The sequence below is a fragment of the Mauremys reevesii genome, linkage group 12 (assembly GCF_016161935.1).
Source record: "Mauremys reevesii isolate NIE-2019 linkage group 12, ASM1616193v1, whole genome shotgun sequence".
Taxonomy (NCBI): Eukaryota; Metazoa; Chordata; order Testudines; family Geoemydidae; genus Mauremys; species Mauremys reevesii.
The window spans coordinates 23,422,985-23,443,172 of NC_052634.1; the positions used below are offsets into that span (position 1 = coordinate 23,422,985).

Genomic DNA, 20,188 nt, shown 5'->3' on the forward strand with positions numbered 1-20,188 from the left:
GATTCAGCAAGGGCAAGTCACGCCTGACTAACCTAATTGCCTTCTGTGAGGAGAGAACTGGGTCTGTGGATGAGGGAAAAGCAATGGATGTGTTCTTCCTTGACTTTAGCAAAGTTTTTGATACGGTCTCCCACAGTATTCTTGTCGGCAAGTTCAAGAAGTTTGGGCTGGATGAATGGACTATAAGGTGGACTATAAGCTGGCTAGGTCCTCGGGCTCAACGGGTAGTGATCAATGGCTCCACGTCTAATTGGCAGCCGGTCTCAAGCGGCGTGCCCCAAGGCTCGGTCCTGGGGCCGGTCGTGTACAATATCTTCGTTAAGGATCTGGAGGATGGCGTGGACTGCACTCTCAGCAAGTTTGCAGATGACGCTAAACTGGGAGGAGCGGTCGATACGCTGGAGGGTACGGCTAGGCTACAGAGGGACCTAGACAAATTGGAGGATTGGGCCGAAAGAAACCTGATGAGGTTCAACAAGGACAAGTGCCCAGTCCTGCACTTAGGACGGAAGAATCCCGTGCACTGCTCCAGACTAGGGACCGAATGGCTAGGCAGCAGTTCTGCAGAAAAGGACCTAGGGGTTACAGTGGACGAGAAGCTGGATAGGAGTCGACAGCGTGCCCTTGTTGCCAAGAAGGCTAACGGCATTTTGGACTGTATACGTAGGGGCATTGCCAGCAGATCGAGGGATGTGGTCGTTCCCTTCTCTTCGACGTTGGTGAGGCCTCATCTGGAGTACCGTGTCCGGTTTTGGGCCCCACACTGCAAGAAGGATGTGGAAAAACTGAAAAGAGTCCAGCATAGGGCAACAAAAGTGATTAGGGGGCTGGAAGACATGATTTATGAGGAGAGGCTGAGGGAACTGGGATTGTTTAGTCTGCAGAAGAGAAGAATGAGGGGGGAGTTGATCGCTGCTTTCAGCTACCTGAAAGGGGGTTCCAAAGAGGATGGATCTAGACTGTTCTCAGTGGCACCAGATGACAGAACGAGGAGCAATGGTCCCAAGTTGCAGTGGGGAAGGTTTAGGTTGGATCTTAGGAAAACCCTTTTCCACTAGGAGGGTGGTGAAGCACTGGAATGGGTTCCCTAGGGAGGTGGTGGAATCTCCTTCCTGAGAGGTTTTTAAGGTCAGCCTTGACAAAGCCCTGGCTGGGATGATTTAGTTGGGGATTGGGTTGGACTAGATGACCTCCTGAGGTCCCTTCCAACCCTGATATTCCATGATTTGAAGCTGTTCCCGTGTATCAAGGTGAGCTGCAGCTCAGCGAACCCCAAGGATCTGAGCGAGGCGAGCTACTTTGCAGCAGAGGCAGACCAAGCAGCAGGTACAACGCGGGGTCGCACCCCGGCCGGCAGATAGAATCTCATGTGCAAGATCCCGGCTCCTGTTCCTTTGCAAAGTGTGTGCGGTTGCTCCCGGTTTTAGCTGTGGGCCAAGTGCCCTCTGGCTTCTCGTCCGGGCTCCGTCCTCCATGCGCCTGGGCATCAGCGGGACTGTCTCAGGAGAGCAGCTGCCCCATCCCAATCTCCGCCCAGCCGGGGAAGGAGCAGAGGCAGCCCGGAGAAAAGACTCCTTTGAGCGCCAGAGACGGCCGGAGCATCTTATTTGCATAGCCACAGTGCATTGCGTGCAGCGAAGCGAGTCCCTGGTCGAGGGGCTGGTTTTGCTCCCTGTGTCCCCGGTTTCGATGATCCAACTCGGGCTGCCAATCGGTTCAATTCCATTTCCTCTGAAAGCTAGCGGTGTAGCGGGCTGGGAGAGTAGTCACCCTGACTTTTGGGAGCGTAGGCGGTTGCCCCGGCAGCGCCTCTGCCACGAGTTCTACATGCTCTGCTTTCTCTTCAGTTCGTATAAATCTTTCGCCTTTTACTAAAGATTTCCGTGGAGAGGAATGTTGATGAGTTTGTACCCAATTTTTTAAGGCTTTGCTTTGGCAAGGCTGTTGCCTGCTGTGAGAAAAACAGAAGAGTGCTCCTGAGCTGGTGTCACTGGCTGAAACTTTTCTATAGTATGAAAAAAGTATAGGAGGGGGTACCTGGCATTGGCTGCTGTCAGCAGACACGATACTGGGCTAGGTCTTTAACTTGGACGGGTAGCTGGGAAGACGGTCAATCAGACAGAACCCGTTCGACAAACCTTTTCATTTCCTTGTTATTGCCTGACTCCTTTAATTCTTTTCCTTTTCCTTATTTCCCAGCAGACTGACTAGCCACCAGATTTGGGTGCTAGCAGAGGGACCTGACGAGCTCCTTCTTTTCGGCAGCGTTGAACATGCCAGGGCACAGTCAGATTCTGGATGCTCATCTGAATGTAACGCCTAGCGCTCACCTTTATTTCTGTTTCTTAGCTCTTTTGGGCCATCGGTCTTTGGTCTGACCCGTAGGATCCCTGCATTAGGAGAGATGGCTAATTAATGAGCCCATAAACCTTGGAAATCAAATGAAACCTGAAGTCCGTAGAAGACCTCGAAAGGCCCTTGGGGGTGGAGTGCGAGCTGAGGAAGAGTTCCCTGCACAGCTTACCTCTCCATTCTCGTTTTCCTGTCCTGAGCGGAAAAGCCAGGAAGCAGCTCCGGGTAGGGAGGGGATACCATATGTGTGCAGTGGTTAGACAGGAAACAGCAAGGAACTGGACTCGTATGGAGTGAAACTGTAAGCATCTTCTGTATGCCTGATGACTGCAGGTTTGAGAGAGTTATGTGGGAAGTGGAGGCTTTCGTGGGCTTTCAGAGGAAATGTAATGGAAAGGCAGCCGAAAGTGGAATCCCAGGTTTTTAAACAATCCTCCACTAACACGCCAAACAGCTCAGGTCTAGTTACTCATTGAAAATTAGAATAAAGTTACAGCAAGATTTCATCATAAATGAAGTCAAACCCTAAAGATTTCAGAACACAACTGCTATAAGGAGCCACGAGGGAAGCAATACAAAGTCAACCTTGCCTCAGAGAAAGGCAGTTAAACAATTTCTCTTTTTTAAAGCAGCATAATCTCCCCAAACGGAAGGGCACTGTTCCCGGAGAAGGGTCCTGGAGAGGGTTTTCCTCGTTGGTGCCGGCCATCCACCTCCCCGAAAGGCGGAGCTAGGTCGACGGAAGAATTCTTCCGACCAAGGCGCGGACTGATGTAGCCGCGCCGACGACGTTCCCGTGCAGCCCAGGCCCGAGGGTCGGTGCGTGCTGAACAGTTAAGTCAAAACAGCTCCGTCCGTCAGAGGTGTGCAAAAGGGAAAACCCGCTGCTGGGCGACACGGCCACGCCGCCCTAACCCGCAGCGTAGCTAAGGGCATTCGGGGAGGCGGTGGGTGGGCCTCAAGCGACGGAAAGCCCTCCTCCAGCATGGGGTTGTGACAGCCTAGTCTCCGTAGCACAGACAGGGTGGCCACCAAGAGACAGGAACAGACAGCGAAAGCCAAAGCGGCCCCAGGGCAGGGGGCGAGAGGCTGCCTGTTGGACGAGGAGACCAGGTGGGACAGGCGTTTTGGACAGGCCGTCCTCCCGTCAAAGGAGGAAGAGCCCGAGAAGAAGGGCCAGGCAAGAAGCTACAACCAGGGAAAGAAGCAGAGCAGGCAGGCAGCTCCCCTTAGAGCCAGTCCAAGCCCCCCAAAAACAGACTAGAGAGCAGATCAGCTGCAAAAGACCAGGAAAAGCCAAGAACACAGAGAGACCCAAGTAAAGGTTCAGAGCTGAGCTTTGCTTACAAGGAGGAACGTGTGACAAAGATACCTAAAAGTACAGGGCCTGTGGAAAAAAGCACTTCCAAAGGCCCAGAATAATAACTGCTTTCCTGAAAATCTGCTTTGCAGTGCACTAAGCCTAAACAGCCCACTGTCAGTTGTCTGTTGTTCAAACCAATCACCAGGGGAGAGCGCGAACGCAGTCCCCCACTACCACAAATTATGCAGTCGAGTTTCCCCGCATTTGGGGAAATCGCAGGGGTCAGCACACCCGCAGTGCAATGGATGAGCCTCACCCTGGGAAAACCACCTTCATGATCATGGTATTTCCCCTGCCAGGTAAGTATGAGTTCCTGCTGCCCGGCCGCCGCCCGCCCTCGCTCGCCCCGCACTTATAACACACGGGGCGGACCGCCGCGCCCCCACCGCCGGCCTCGCCCCCACCGGCCCACACTGCCGACAGCTGCCCCGACGTGGCCCCCGGAGACCCTCCCTTCCCCACGCCGAGCTCCCGGTGCCAAAGTCGGGCCCTGCCTGGCAGCCTGCGTCCGCTCCCACGATGCTCTGCTCGCACACAGATCTGCATACCCGCTCACGCGGCTCCGCCCCTCCGCTCGGGCCCCTCCCCCTGCCCGCCCGGGCCGCCGCTCTTGCGTGCTCAGCTCTTTGAGCTCAGATGGGGTGTAGTGCTCAGATCGAGTGCGACAGACCTTAACTTTGCCATGTGAGGTCATTCTATCCCCATTACCTGGCTTGCTTATTTATACCTATGACTGTCTTTAACTGTTGTATGCGTGATGTACCCTCACTGCTTGCTGACTGTATCTTGAACTCACCCACAGTATACCCCACATTGGGGACATTGCACACTGTATAAGTTATGTGCTGTCCAATACCAAAGTACTAGCATCCCCCTATACTCTGTATGTCACCCCTGATGACCAGTAACTGATGTTACAAACTCTCTGTAAAGAAGAGAAACATTATCTAAAGTTGTATCTATTCTTAAACATTTTCTAATAAACATTTAAAACTAAAATTGCCCTATACTCTGTATGTCACCCCCGATGACCAATATCTGACGTTTCAACTCTCTGTATTGTTCATTTTCAAATACTTTCTAATAAACTTTTAAATCTTGGCCTATCCAAGGCCGTGATCAAGTGTCTTGATGTTTTTGGTCTTTTGGCCTCGAGATGAAAACCTTGTCTGTGTCTTGGAAACCTTGAGGTAAAAAATTATCTAAGTTGTAGCGGGTCCCGTCCCGGGAAGCCAGGCCATCAGAGAGACGACGTGGCCCCCCTGCTGCTGGGGAAAGAGTGCAGCTTGCATTTCGCTTCTCTCTCGCTCTCTCCCCACCGGAAGTTGGTCCAATACAAGAATGACCTCCCCTGCCTTGTCTCACGTCAGTTTCTCCTCAGGGCAGAAGGTCGGGTGTTGTCAGCCACTCTCCAGAAACTGGACGGCCACTCGATCCCTTTTGTTACCTGCCAAGTGAGGCTGAGTGCACTGGCAGGCAGCGCCGTTTGAAGAAGTGGAAGATTGGACAAATGACCAGGGAGGAGTATAAAAATATTGCTCAGGCACGCAGGAGTGAAATCAGGAAGGGCAACTCACGCTTGGAGTTGCAGCTAGCAAGAGATGTTAAGAGTAACAACAAGAAGGGTTTCTTCAGGGATGTTAGCAACAAGAAGAAAGTCAAGGAAAGTGTGGGCCCCTTACAGAATGAGGGAGGCGACCTAGTGACAGAGGATGTGGAAAAAGCTAATGTACTCAATGCTTCCCCACCCTCCCCCTTCGTGATTTTGTCTTCACGAACAAAATCAGCTCCCAGACTGCTGCTCTGGGCAGCACAGCATGGAGAGGAGGTGACCAGCCCTCTGTGGAGAAAGAAGTGCTTCAGGACTATTTAGAAAAGCTGGATGAGCACAAATCCATGGGGCTGGATGCGCTGCATCCGAGGGTGCTAAAGGAGTTGGCGGGTGTGATTGCAGAGCCACTGGTCATTATCTTTGAAAATTCATGGCCATTGGGGGAAGTCCCAAATGACTGGGAAAAGGCTAATGTAGTGCCCATTTTTAAAAGAGGGAAGGAAGAAGGAGGATCCGGGGAACTACAGGCCAGTCAGCCTCACCTCAGTCCCTGGAAAAATCATGGAGCAGGTCCTCAAGGAATCAATTCTGAAGCACTTAGAGGAGAGGCAAGTGATCAGGAGCGGTCAGCATGGATTCAGCAAGGGCAAGTCACGCCTGACTAACCTAATTGCCTTCTGTGAGGAGAGAACTGGGTCTGTGGATGAGGGAAAAGCAATGGATGTGTTCTTCCTTGACTTTAGCAAAGTTTTTGATACGGTCTCCCACAGTATTCTTGTCGGCAAGTTCAAGAAGTTTGGGCTGGATGAATGGACTATAAGGTGGACTATAAGCTGGCTAGGTCCTCGGGCTCAACGGGTAGTGAACAATGGCTCCACGTCTAATTGGCAGCCGGTCTCAAGCGGCGTGCCCCAAGGCTCGGTCCTGGGGCCGGTCGTGTACAATATCTTCGTTAAGGATCTGGAGGATGGCGTGGACTGCACTCTCAGCAAGTTTGCAGATGACGCTAAACTGGGAGGAGCGGTCGATACGCTGGAGGGTACGGCTAGGCTACAGAGGACCTAGACAAATTGGAGGATTGGGCCGAAAGAAACCTGATGAGATTCAACAAGGACAAGTGCCCAGTCCTGCACTTAGGACGGAAGAATCCCGTGCACTGCTCCAGACTAGGGACCGAATGGCTAGGCAGCAGTTCTGCAGAAAAGGACCTAGGGGTTACAGTGGACGAGAAGCTGGATAGGAGTCGACAGCGTGCCCTTGTTGCCAAGAAGGCTAACGGCATTTTGGACTGTATATGTAGGGGCATTGCCAGCAGATCGAGGGATGTGGTCGTTCCCTTCTCTTCGACGTTGGTGAGGCCTCATCTGGAGTACCGTGTCCGGTTTTGGGCCCCACACTGCAAGAAGGATGTGGAAAACTGAAAAGAGTCCAGCATAGGGCAACAAAAGTGATTAGGGGGCTGGAAGACATGATTTATGAGGAGAGGCTGAGGGAACTGGGATTGTTTAGTCTGCAGAAGAGAAGAATGAGGGGGGAGTTGATCGCTGCTTTCAGCTACCTGAAAGGGGGTTCCAAAGAGGATGGATCTAGACTGTTCTCAGTGGCACCAGATGACAGAACGAGGAGCAATGGTCCCAAGTTGCAGTGGGGAAGGTTTAGGTTGGATCTTAGGAAAACCCTTTTCCACTAGGAGGGTGGTGAAGCACTGGAATGGGTTCCTAGGGAGGTGGTGGAATCTCCTTCCTGAGAGGTTTTTAAGGTCAGCCTTGACAAAGCCCTGGCTGGGATGATTTAGTTGGGGATTGGGTTGGACTAGATGACCTCCTGAGGTCCCTTCCAACCCTGATATTCCATGATTTGAAGCTGTTCCCGTGTATCAAGGTGAGCTGCAGCTCAGCGAACCCCAAGGATCTGAGCGAGGCGAGCTACTTTGCAGCAGAGGCAGACCAAGCAGCAGGTACAACGCGGGGTCGCACCCCGGCCGGCAGATAGAATCTCATGTGCAAGATCCCGGCTCCTGTTCCTTTGCAAAGTGTGTGCGGTTGCTCCGGGTTTTAGCTGTGGGCCAAGTGCCCTCTGGCTTCTCGTCCGGGCTCCGTCCTCCATGCGCCTGGGCATCAGCGGGACTGTCTCAGGAGAGCAGCTGCCCCATCCCAATCTCCGCCCAGCCGGGGAAGGAGCAGAGGCAGCCCGGAGAAAAGACTCCTTTGAGCGCCAGAGACGGCCGGAGCATCTTATTTGCATAGCCACAGTGCATTGCGTGCAGCGAAGCGAGTCCCTGGTCGAGGGGCTGGTTTTGCTCCCTGTGTCCCCGGTTTCGATGATCCAACTCGGGCTGCCAATCGGTTCAATTCCATTTCCTCTGAAAGCTAGCGGTGTAGCGGGCTGGGAGAGTAGTCACCCTGACTTTTGGGAGCGTAGGCGGTTGCCCCGGCAGCGCCTCTGCCACGAGTTCTACATGCTCTGCTTTCTCTTCAGTTCGTATAAATCTTTCGCCTTTTACTAAAGATTTCCGTGGAGAGGAATGTTGATGAGTTTGTACCCAATTTTTTAAGGCTTTGCTTTGGCAAGGCTGTTGCCTGCTGTGAGAAAAACAGAAGAGTGCTCCCTGAGCTGGTGTCACTGGCTGAAACTTTTCTATAGTATGAAAAAAGTATAGGAGGGGGTACCTGGCATTGGCTGCTGTCAGCAGACACGATACTGGGCTAGGTCTTTAACTTGGACGGGTAGCTGGGAAGACGGTCAATCAGACAGAACCCGTTCGACAAACCTTTTCATTTCCTTGTTATTGCCTGACTCCTTTAATTCTTTTCCTTTTCCTTATTTCCCAGCAGACTGACTAGCCACCAGATTTGGGTGCTAGCAGAGGGACCTGACGAGCTCCTTCTTTTCGGCAGCGTTGAACATGCCAGGGCACAGTCAGATTCTGGATGCTCATCTGAATGTAACGCCTAGCGCTCACCTTTATTTCTGTTTCTTAGCTCTTTTGGGCCATCGGTCTTTGGTCTGACCCGTAGGATCCCTGCATTAGGAGAGATGGCTAATTAATGAGCCCATAAACCTTGGAAATCAAATGAAACCTGAAGTCCGTAGAAGACCTCGAAAGGCCCTTGGGGGTGGAGTGCGAGCTGAGGAAGAGTTCCCTGCACAGCTTACCTCCATTCTCGTTTTCCTGTCCTGAGCGGAAAAGCCAGGAAGCAGCTCCGGGTAGGGAGGGGATACCATATGTGTGCAGTGGTTAGACAGGAAACAGCAAGGAACTGGACTCGTATGGAGTGAAACTGTAAGCATCTTCTGTATGCCTGATGACTGCAGGTTTGAGAGAGTTATGTGGGAAGTGGAGGCTTTCGGTGGGCTTTCAGAGGAAATGTAATGGAAAGGCAGCCGAAAGTGGAATCCCAGGTTTTTAAACAATCCTCCACTAACACGCCAAACAGCTCAGGTCTAGTTACTCATTGAAAATTAGAATAAAGTTACAGCAAGATTTCATCATAAATGAAGTCAAACCCTAAAGATTTCAGAACACAACTGCTATAAGGAGCCACGAGGGAAGCAATACAAAGTCAACCTTGCCTCAGAGAAAGGCAGTTAAACAATTTCTCTTTTAAAGCAGCATAATCTCCCCAAACGGAAGGGCACTGTTCCCGGAGAAGGGTCCTGGAGAGGGTTTTCCTCGTTGGTGCCGGCCATCCACCTCCCCGAAAGGCGGGAGCTAGGTCGACGGAAGAATTCTTCCGACCAAGGCGCGGACTGATGTAGCCGCGCCGATTTACGTTCCCCGTGCAGCCCAGGCCCGAGGGTCGGTGCGTGCTGAACAGTTAAGTCAAAACAGCTCCGTCCGTCAGAGGTGTGCAAAAGGGAAAACCCGCTGCTGGGCGACACGGCCACGCCGCCCTAACCCGCAGCGTAGCTAAGGGCATTCGGGGAGGCGGTGGGTGGGCCTCAAGCGACGGAAAGCCCTCCTCCAGCATGGGGTTGTGACAGCCTAGTCTCCGTAGCACAGACAGGGTGGCCACCAAGAGACAGGAACAGACAGCGAAAGCCAAAGCGGCCCCAGGGCAGGGGGCGAGAGGCTGCCTGTTGGACGAGGAGACCAGGTGGGACAGGCGTTTTGGACAGGCCGTCCTCCCGTCAAAGGAGGAAGAGCCCGAGAAGAAGGGCCAGGCAAGAAGCTACAACCAGGGAAAGAAGCAGAGCAGGCAGGCAGCTCCCCTTAGAGCCAGTCCAAGCCCCCCAAAAACAGACTAGAGAGCAGATCAGCTGCAAAAGACCAGGAAAAGCCAAGAACACAGAGAGACCCAAGTAAAGGTTCAGAGCTGAGCTTTGCTTACAAGGAGGAACGTGTGACAAAGATACCTAAAAGTACAGGGCCTGTGGAAAAAAGCACTTCCAAAGGCCCAGAATAATAACTGCTTTCCTGAAAATCTGCTTTGCAGTGCACTAAGCCTAAACAGCCCACTGTCAGTTGTCTGTTGTTCAAACCAATCACCAGGGGAGAGCGCGAACGCAGTCCCCCACTACCACAAATTATGCAGTCGAGTTTCCCCGCATTTGGGGAAATCGCAGGGGTCAGCACACCCGCAGTGCAATGGATGAGCCTCACCCTGGGAAAACCACCTTCATGATCATGGTATTTCCCCTGCCAGGTAAGTATGAGTTCCTGCTGCCCGGCCGCCGCCCGCCCTCGCTCGCCCCGCACTTATAACACACGGGGCGGACCGCGCCCCACCGCCGGCCTCGCCCCCACCGGCCCACACTGCCGACAGCTGCCCCGACGTGGCCCCCGGAGACCCTCCCTTCCCCACGCCGAGCTCCCGGTGCCAAAGTCGGGCCCTGCCTGGCAGCCTGCGTCCGCTCCCACGATGCTCTGCTCGCACACAGATCTGCATACCCGCTCACGCGGCCCGCCTCCGCTCGGGCCCCTCCCCCTGCCCGCCCGGGCCGCCGCTCTTGCGTGCTCAGCTCTTTGAGCTCAGATGGGGTGTAGTGCTCAGATCGAGTGCGACAGACCTTAACTTTGCCATGTGAGGGTCATTCTATCCCCATTACCTGGCTTGCTTATTTATACCTATGACTGTCTTTAACTGTTGTATGCGTGATGTACCCTCACTGCTTGCTGACTGTATCTTGAACTCACCCACAGTATACCCCACATTGGGGACATTGCACACTGTATAAGTTATGTGCTGTCCAATACCAAAGTACTAGCATCCCCCTATACTCTGTATGTCACCCCTGATGACCAGTAACTGATGTTACAAACTCTCTGTAAAGAAGAGAAACATTATCTAAAGTTGTATCTATTCTTAAACATTTTCTAATAAACATTTAAAACTAAAATTGCCCTATACTCTGTATGTCACCCCCGATGACCAATATCTGACGTTTCAACTCTCTGTATTGTTCATTTTCAAATACTTTCTAATAAACTTTTAAATCTTGGCCTATCCAAGGCCGTGATCAAGTGTCTTGATGTTTTTGGTCTTTTGGCCTCGAGATGAAAACCTTGTCTGTGTCTTGGAAACCTTGAGGTAAAAAATTATCTAAGTTGTAGCGGGTCCCGTCCCGGGAAGCCAGGCCATCAGAGAGACGACGTGGCCCCCCTGCTGCTGGGGAAAGAGTGCAGCTTGCATTTCGCTTCTCTCTCGCTCTCTCCCCACCGGAAGTTGGTCCAATACAAGAATGACCTCCCCTGCCTTGTCTCACGTCAGTTTCTCCTCAGGGCAGAAGGTCGGGTGTTGTCAGCCACTCTCCAGAAACTGGACGGCCACTCGATCCCTTTTGTTACCTGCCAAGTGAGGCTGAGTGCACTGGCAGGCAGCGCCGTTTGAAGAAGTGGAAGATTGGACAAATGACCAGGGAGGAGTATAAAAATATTGCTCAGGCACGCAGGAGTGAAATCAGGAAGGGCAACTCACGCTTGGAGTTGCAGCTAGCAAGAGATGTTAAGAGTAACAACAAGAAGGGTTTCTTCAGGGATGTTAGCAACAAGAAGAAAGTCAAGGAAAGTGTGGGCCCCTTACAGAATGAGGGAGGCGACCTAGTGACAGAGGATGTGGAAAAAGCTAATGTACTCAATGCTTCCCCACCCTCCCCCTTCGTGATTTTGTCTTCACGAACAAAATCAGCTCCCAGACTGCTGCTCTGGGCAGCACAGCATGGAGAGGAGGTGACCAGCCCTCTGTGGAGAAAGAAGTGCTTCAGGACTATTTAGAAAAGCTGGATGAGCACAAATCCATGGGGCTGGATGCGCTGCATCCGAGGGTGCTAAAGGAGTTGGCGGGTGTGATTGCAGAGCCACTGGTCATTATCTTTGAAAATTCATGGCCATTGGGGGAAGTCCCAAATGACTGGGAAAAGGCTAATGTAGTGCCCATTTTTAAAAGAGGGAAGGAAGAAGGAGGATCCGGGGAACTACAGGCCAGTCAGCCTCACCTCAGTCCCTGGAAAAATCATGGAGCAGGTCCTCAAGGAATCAATTCTGAAGCACTTAGAGGAGAGGCAAGTGATCAGGAGCGGTCAGCATGGATTCAGCAAGGGCAAGTCACGCCTGACTAACCTAATTGCCTTCTGTGAGGAGAGAACTGGGTCTGTGGATGAGGGAAAAGCAATGGATGTGTTCTTCCTTGACTTTAGCAAAGTTTTTGATACGGTCTCCCACAGTATTCTTGTCGGCAAGTTCAAGAAGTTTGGGCTGGATGAATGGACTATAAGGTGGACTATAAGCTGGCTAGGTCCTCGGGCTCAACGGGTAGTGAACAATGGCTCCACGTCTAATTGGCAGCCGGTCTCAAGCGGCGTGCCCCAAGGCTCGGTCCTGGGGCCGGTCGTGTACAATATCTTCGTTAAGGATCTGGAGGATGGCGTGGACTGCACTCTCAGCAAGTTTGCAGATGACGCTAAACTGGGAGGAGCGGTCGATACGCTGGAGGGTACGGCTAGGCTACAGAGGGACCTAGACAAATTGGAGGATTGGGCCGAAAGAAACCTGATGAGATTCAACAAGGACAAGTGCCCAGTCCTGCACTTAGGACGGAAGAATCCCGTGCACTGCTCCAGACTAGGGACCGAATGGCTAGGCAGCAGTTCTGCAGAAAAGGACCTAGGGGTTACAGTGGACGAGAAGCTGGATAGGAGTCGACAGCGTGCCCTTGTTGCCAAGAAGGCTAACGGCATTTTGGACTGTATATGTAGGGGCATTGCCAGCAGATCGAGGGATGTGGTCGTTCCCTTCTCTTCGACGTTGGTGAGGCCTCATCTGGAGTACCGTGTCCGGTTTTGGGCCCCACACTGCAAGAAGGATGTGGAAAAACTGAAAAGAGTCCAGCATAGGGCAACAAAAGTGATTAGGGGGCTGGAAGACATGATTTATGAGGAGAGGCTGAGGGAACTGGGATTGTTTAGTCTGCAGAAGAGAAGAATGAGGGGGGAGTTGATCGCTGCTTTCAGCTACCTGAAAGGGGGTTCCAAAGAGGATGGATCTAGACTGTTCTCAGTGGCACCAGATGACAGAACGAGGAGCAATGGTCCCAAGTTGCAGTGGGGAAGGTTTAGGTTGGATCTTAGGAAAACCCTTTTCCACTAGGAGGGTGGTGAAGCACTGGAATGGGTTCCCTAGGGAGGTGGTGGAATCTCCTTCCTGAGAGGTTTTTAAGGTCAGCCTTGACAAAGCCCTGGCTGGGATGATTTAGTTGGGGATTGGGTTGGACTAGATGACCTCCTGAGGTCCCTTCCAACCCTGATATTCCATGATTTGAAGCTGTTCCCGTGTATCAAGGTGAGCTGCAGCTCAGCGAACCCCAAGGATCTGAGCGAGGCGAGCTACTTTGCAGCAGAGGCAGACCAAGCAGCAGGTACAACGCGGGGTCGCACCCCGGCCGGCAGATAGAATCTCATGTGCAAGATCCCGGCTCCTGTTCCTTTGCAAAGTGTGCGGTTGCTCCGGGTTTTAGCTGTGGGCCAAGTGCCCTCTGGCTTCTCGTCCGGGCTCCGTCCTCCATGCGCCTGGGCATCAGCGGGACTGTCTCAGGAGAGCAGCTGCCCCATCCCAATCTCCGCCCAGCCGGGGAAGGAGCAGAGGCAGCCCGGAGAAAAGACTCCTTTGAGCGCCAGAGACGGCCGGAGCATCTTATTTGCATAGCCACAGTGCATTGCGTGCAGCGAAGCGAGTCCCTGGTCGAGGGGCTGGTTTTGCTCCCTGTGTCCCCGGTTTCGATGATCCAACTCGGGCTGCCAATCGGTTCAATTCCATTTCCTCTGAAAGCTAGCGGTGTAGCGGGCTGGGAGAGTAGTCACCCTGACTTTTGGGAGCGTAGGCGGTTGCCCCGGCAGCGCCTCTGCCACGAGTTCTACATGCTCTGCTTTCTCTTCAGTTCGTATAAATCTTTCGCCTTTTACTAAAGATTTCCGTGGAGAGGAATGTTGATGAGTTTGTACCCAATTTTTTAAGGCTTTGCTTTGGCAAGGCTGTTGCCTGCTGTGAGAAAAACAGAAGAGTGCTCCCTGAGCTGGTGTCACTGGCTGAAACTTTTCTATAGTATGAAAAAAGTATAGGAGGGGGTACCTGGCATTGGCTGCTGTCAGCAGACACGATACTGGGCTAGGTCTTTAACTTGGACGGGTAGCTGGGAAGACGGTCAATCAGACAGAACCTGTTCGACAAACCTTTTCATTTCCTTGTTATTGCCTGACTCCTTTAATTCTTTTCCTTTTCCTTATTTCCCAGCAGACTGACTAGCCACCAGATTTGGATGCTAGCAGAGGGACCTGACGAGCTCCTTCTTTTCGGCAGCGTTGAACATGCCAGGGCACAGTCAGATTCTGGATGCTCATCTGAATGTAACGCCTAGAGCTCACCTTTATTTCTGTTTCTTAGCTCTTTTGGGCCATCGGTCTTTGGTCTGACCCGTAGGATCCCTGCATTAGGAGAGATGGCTAATTAATGAGCCCATAAACCTTGGAAATCAAATGAAACCTGAAGTCCGTAGAAGACCTCAAAAGGCCCTTGGGGGTGGAGTGCGAGCTGAGGAAGAGTTCCCTGCACAGCTTACCTCTCCATTCTCGTTTTCCTGCCCTGAGCGGAAAAGCCAGGAAGCAGCTCCGGGTAGGGAGGGGATACCATATGTGTGCAGTGGTTAGACAGGAAACAGCAAGGAACTGGACTCGTATGGAGTGAAACTGTAAGCATCTTCTGTATGCCTGATGACTGCAGGTTTGAGAGAGTTATGTGGGAAGTGGAGGCTTTCGGTGGGCTTTCAGAGGAAATGTAATGGAAAGGCAGCCGAAAGTGGAATCCCAGGTTTTTAAACAATCCTCCACTAACACGCCAAACAGCTCAGGTCTAGTTACTCATTGAAAATTAGAATAAAGTTACAGCAAGATTTCATCATAAATGAAGTCAAACCCTAAAGATTTCAGAACACAACTGCTATAAGGAGCCACGAGGGAAGCAATACAAAGTCAACCTTGCCTCAGAGAAAGGCAGTTAAACAATTTCTCTTTTTTAAAGCAGCATAATCTCCCCAAACAGAAGGGCACTGTTCCCGGAGAAGGGTCCTGGAGAGGGTTTTCCTCGTTGGTGCCAGCCATCCACCTCCCCGAAAGGCGGGAGCTAGGTCGACGGAAGAATTCTTCCGACCAAGGCGCGGACTGACGTCGCCGCGCCGATTTACGTTCCCCGTGCAGCCCAGGCCCGAGGGTCGGTGCGTGCTGAACAGTTAAGTCAAAACAGCTCCGTCCGTCAGAGGTGTGCAAAAGGGAAAACCCGCTGCTGGGCGACACGGCCACGCCGCCCTAACCCGCAGCGTAGCTAAAGGGCATTCGGGGAGGCGGTGGGTGGGCCTCAAGCGACGGAAAGCCCTCCTCCAGCACGGGGTTGTGACAGCCTAGTCTCCGTAGCACAGATAGGGTGGCCACCAAGAGACAGGAACAGACAGCGAAAGCCAAAGCGGCCCCAGGGCAGGGGGCGAGGCTGCCTGTTGGACGAGGAGACCGGGTGGGACAGGCATTTTGGACAGGCCGTCCTCCCGTCAAAGGAGGAAGAGCCCGAGAAGAAGGGCCGGGCAAGAAGCTACAAGCAGGGAAAGAAGCAGAGCAGGCAGGCAGCTCCCCTTAGAGCCAAGGAAGGCACCGGTCCAAGCCCCCCAAAAGCAGACTAGAGAGCAGATCAGCTGCAAAAGACCAGGGAAAATCAAGAACACAGAGAGACCCACGTAAAGTTTCAGAGCTGAGCTTTGTTTACAAGGAGGAATGTGTGACAAAGATGCCTAGAAGTACAGGGCCTGTGGAAAAGAGCACTCCCAAAAGCCCAGACTAACAACTACTTTCCTGAGAGTCTGCTTTGCAGAACACTAAGCCTAAACAATCCACTTTCAGTTCTCTGTTGTTCAAGCCAATCACCAGGAAAGAGCGCGAACGCAGTACACCACTACCACAAATTATGCAGTCAAGTTTCCCGCATTTGGGGAAATCGCAGGGGTCAGCACATCCGCAGTGCAATGGATGAGCCTTACCCTGGGAAAACCACCTTTGTAATCATGGTATCTCCCCTGCCAGGTAAGTATGAATTCCTGCTGCCCGGCCGCCGCCCGCCCTCGCTCACCCTGCACTTATAACACACGGGGCGGACTGCCGCCCCCCCCCCCCCCACCGCCGGCCTCGCCCACACCGGCCCCCACTGCCGACAGCTGCCCCGACGCGGCCCCCGGAGACCGTCCCTTCCCCACGCCGAGCTCCCGGTGCCAAAGTCGGGCCCTGCCTGGCAGCCTGTGTCCGCTCCCACAATGCTCTGCTCGCACACAGATCTGCATACCCGCTCACGCGGCTCCGCCCCTCCGCTCGGGCCCCTCCCCCTGCCCGCCCGGGCCGCCGCTCTTGTGTGCCCTGTAGTGGTAGCCGGGTCCCGTCCTGGGCAGCCAGGCCAGCAGAGAGACGACGTGGCCCACCTGCTGCTGGGGAAAGAGTGCAGCTTGCATTTCGCTTCTCTCTCTCGCTCTCCCCCCACCGGCAGTTGGTCCAATACAAGAATGACCTCCCCTGCCTTGTCTCACGTCAGTTTCTCCTCAGGGCAGAAGGTCGGGTGTTGTCAGCCACTCTCCAGAAACTGGACGGCCACTCGATCCCTTTTGTTACCTGCCAAGTGAGGCTGAGTGCACTGGCAGGCAGCGCTGCCCAGAGGGGGGGGCAAGAGGGGCAATTTGCCACAGGCCCCGAGCCCCACAGGGGCCCCAACTTCGGCGGCGGGTCCCGCTTCGGCGGTAATTCAGCGGCGGGGGGGCTTCCCACCTTGACATCCCTGGACGAGGTGAGGTGATGCATTGGCAAAGGGGGCGGTTTGAGCAGGGTTGTGTTTGTGTGTGTGTGTGTGTGTGTGTGTATCTATTTTTGGGAAGTGAAGTCACAGACTGCAGGGGCAGGTTTCCTATTGGTGTGACCGATTTTTGCAAAGCTTCCCCCCCATCTTCTTTTGGCACTTGGGCTTTCTGCGCTGCCGTTGACAAGGGCAGTGGCACAAGGGGCTCAGGGTGGAGAATCAGGGAGCCGGCGGGGTGGGGGAGAAAGGGTGCATGGGGGTGTGTGTGTCACAAGGATAAGAATCACATTTAGCCCTTGCACGGCAATGGTGGTGCACTCACGCACTGCCACAGCTTCTAGTACCATGATTATTTATCTGTACAACAGCAGCACCTACAGAGACCGGGGCAGAATCAAGGCCCCCGTTGGGCCAGGCGCTGCCCAGACACAGCGAGAGACAGGCCATGCCCCAGAGAGTTTACAGGCTCCATACCCAAAAAGTGGGAGGAGAAACAGACCCAGTGTCACACAGCAGCACTGAGAGTAAAACCCAGGACTCCTGGCTCCTCCTGCTCTAACCACTAGACCCCACTCTGCTCCCAGAGTTGGGGACAGAACCCAGGAGCCCTGGCTCCCCAAAAGGACGGGAGTGGGGTCTAGTGGTTAGAGGAAAGGAAGATGGGTGTCAGGACTCCTAGGTTCCAGTCCCAGTACTGGGGTTAGAGTGGAGTCTCGTACGTTAGCACAGGTGGGGCTGGGAGCCAGGACTCCTGGGTTCTTCCCATCCCCCCCTGAACCACCTTGCATAGCAGGAGGGGGCTGGGCAGGAAGCGGTGATGGGGTTAAAAACTACCAAGAAATGCAAATCCTGGAAGGAGCCTGTGCCAGGAACCGGGTGGTACAGAAACCACGGCCCCCCATCCCATCTCTAACCCACCCTTGGCTGGCACTGGATCATGCCCCCTGTTACCCCCCCCAATCCACCCCCTGTGAGCCCTGGGGGACAGGGAATAGCCATGGTGCTAGGCCCCCCATCCAATTGAAGTATTCAGTGTCGCAGTGACCCAAGGTGTGTGCACAGAATGGGGATGGAGTGTGGGTGTGTGGGTGGATGGATTGATTTCTGCATGTGTTTGTGTGGTTTTCTGTGGGGGGTGGGGTGTTATTACAGCTGTGGGGGTTGTGTTTGTGGCTGTGCAAGTGTGTGTGTTCATGTGGCTGGATTTGTGCATGTGTTTGCATCTGTTAGCAGTTGTGTTGATGTTGGCTGGATTTGTGTGGGTGTTTGTGTATATTAGCAAGTGTGTGTGGCTGCATTCATGCATGTGTTTGTGTATGTTTGCAATTGTGTGTGTGTGTGTGTGTGCTCTGCTGCCCTCTTTCGGCGCAACAACTGTTTCTCCGTATGTCACAGCCCCCATACCGTCGACCCCGGTGGTGATTTCCCCATGTTACAACGGCTGGCTGGCCTGACCCTTCTCCCCTCTGTGGAGTGTGGCGGGGGCTGCAGCTCACCCCCTGTGGGGCAGGAGTGCCAAGGTGCGGGGCACTGGGCTGCGATGCACCTGGAGAGCAGCTCAGGTGAGGTGGGGCAGGGCGTGTGGTGTCCGTTCTGTGTTGCCTGGTGCTGGGCCATTACACAATCCCCAGCCACGCCGCACAGCGCACCCCGAGAGGGGGCAGGGGGCCAAGCAGATGATCCAGCACGAGGGGGAGAGGATGTGTGGTTGGGGGGAGGAAAAGCCTTGGGCTGCACTGGGGGAGTGCAGAGCAGGGGTGACACCCGAGAAACCTGCAGCAAAGGGATGGACAGGTGGGGTGGGTGGATAGAAGAGGCAGCGGGACTAAAATCTAAAAGGGGAGTATGGGGTCTAGTGGTCAGAGCGGGGGGGGGGGGTTGGTGGTCAGAATTCCTGGGTTCTATCTCCAGCCCTGGGAGGGGAGTGGGGTCCAGTGGTTAGAGTGTGTGTCAGGGGGAGAGCCAGGACTCCTGGGTTCTCTCCCTGGCTCTGACTCTCTCTTGTGCAATCCCTCAGCAGTTACCCAACTCACCAGCGTGTGGGAGCGAGGGGCTCGGGCCGGGTTGTGACACATCCCAGAGTTCCGTACTGCCCCTTTGTTACCCAACCGGGGCAGGGTGGGGGATGGCCTGGGAGACTCGCTAAGAAACGTGCTTCTGGTGGGTTTCTGTGTGGGTCATGCTGCCCCCTGCTGGATAGACCCCTCTAGGTCAGAACCAGTCTCAGCCCGGGTCAGACCCTGGGAGCCCAGCCCTCTCTGTCGCCATAGCCATGTCTATTGGTCTCCTGGAAAGGTCCATTCTCATGGGTAGCTGTCCAGTGGCAGTGAGTTCCACAGGCCTCAGCACACGCTGTGTGGGGCAGGAGGTCCTTGTGTTGGGAGCAGTGGGAGTGAACTGTGCGCGGTTGTGTCTCTGAGCACAATTGCGAATATTCTGGTGGGTGTGTGTGATTGTGAGTGTGGCTGGGGGTGTGATTGTTTCTCTCTTTGGGGGTTGGGCTAGCATGCCCCTCTGGGTGTGTTGTCTGTGAGTGTTCTTAGGATTGTGTGAGTCCCTTTGTGTGTCAATGTGTGTGTGTGTGTCACTTGCTGCAGGATACAAAATCCTGCAAAGCCACCACACACACACACACACACACAGAGCAGGGCTCAGCCCCACCAGCAGGGGGCAGCAGGGACACACACGTCTCTCCTGGGCCAGCTTGGACAATTTCCCATCACGACCCGGCACAGTGCTGGTGCCCCCACACGGGGGTGGGCAGTGACTGGGGGGGGGGGGCAGATGTGCTGGATTCAGAAGGAAGCACTTTGGGAAAATCAGTCACGGCCCTTAGCAGAGCTGGGACACAGACCCGGTGGCCCTGCACCACCCTGGGAGGGGAGTGGGGTTGAGTGGTCAGAGCAGGGAGGAGGCTGGGCACCAGGACCCCTGGGTTCTATCCCTGGTCCTGGGAGTGGAGGGGGTCTAGAGCAGGGGGACTGGGAGCCAGGACTCCTGGGTTCCATTGGGGAGACTGTTTTTTTCTTGTGCTCCCCTCCCTAGAGATCCCAGCCCAGCCCCCTAGTGGAGAGTGAGTGGGGGAAGTTGCTCTTCCACTTCAGAAACATGATTCAACCCCCCCCCCCCATGGGCTGTGACATCATAGACCTCCCCCTCCCCAAGGCAGACAGTAGAAGCCCCACCCCACCAGAGAAGCGGGGGGGGGGGTCTAGTTGCAGCCACAACAATCCCACTCATGGTTGCAAATAAACCCCCACACAGCCCCCTGCTAGGACAGGATCTGCTGCTTTCTTTCCACCATGAGCTGTTCCCCACCAGGCACCACACCCCATTCACACGCCTTTGGTCACTATGCAGCTCAGTGGCAATCACTGCCCCGAAGTGACTCCGGCGCAGGCACCCACAGCACGAACTCCCCACACCGGATTCTGTCCACACGCAGAGAATTCTCTCCGCCGGGCTCCTTCGGTTCCTCTCGCTGCTCTGCGTCCTGCCGCCAGACACTGCTCATCTGCATAGCCCCGCCCATGGACACGTGAGACCTTCTGTCGTTTTGGTCTCAAGTGAATGAGTTGCCTGCTGGGAGTGAGCACGTCACCGCACGTCA

At 54.1% G+C, this 20,188-nt stretch overlaps 6 non-coding genes across 6 annotated transcripts; 3 read left to right on the top strand and 3 right to left on the bottom strand.

Annotated features, from left to right (window-relative positions):
• The first annotated feature begins 1,827 nt into the window (after positions 1 to 1,827).
• LOC120376006 lies at positions 1,828 to 1,943 on the top strand. Its single transcript, XR_005586933.1, has one exon. It is a non-coding gene; the product is annotated as a U5 spliceosomal RNA (small nuclear RNA).
• Positions 1,944 to 3,857: 1,914 nt separating this feature from the next.
• On the bottom strand, positions 3,858 to 4,022 carry LOC120376012. The gene has a single exon (XR_005586938.1). It is a non-coding gene; the product is annotated as a U1 spliceosomal RNA (small nuclear RNA).
• Positions 4,023 to 7,725: 3,703 nt separating this feature from the next.
• LOC120376007 lies at positions 7,726 to 7,841 on the top strand. The gene has a single exon (XR_005586934.1). It is a non-coding gene; the product is annotated as a U5 spliceosomal RNA (small nuclear RNA).
• Positions 7,842 to 9,756: 1,915 nt separating this feature from the next.
• Positions 9,757 to 9,921, bottom strand: LOC120376023. The gene has a single exon (XR_005586949.1). It is a non-coding gene; the product is annotated as a U1 spliceosomal RNA (small nuclear RNA).
• Positions 9,922 to 13,619: 3,698 nt separating this feature from the next.
• On the top strand, positions 13,620 to 13,735 carry LOC120376009. Its single transcript, XR_005586935.1, has one exon. It is a non-coding gene; the product is annotated as a U5 spliceosomal RNA (small nuclear RNA).
• A 1,930-nt stretch (positions 13,736 to 15,665) lies between these two features.
• LOC120376239 lies at positions 15,666 to 15,829 on the bottom strand. Its single transcript, XR_005587143.1, has one exon. It is a non-coding gene; the product is annotated as a U1 spliceosomal RNA (small nuclear RNA).
• Between the last annotated feature and the right edge of the window lie 4,359 nt (positions 15,830 to 20,188).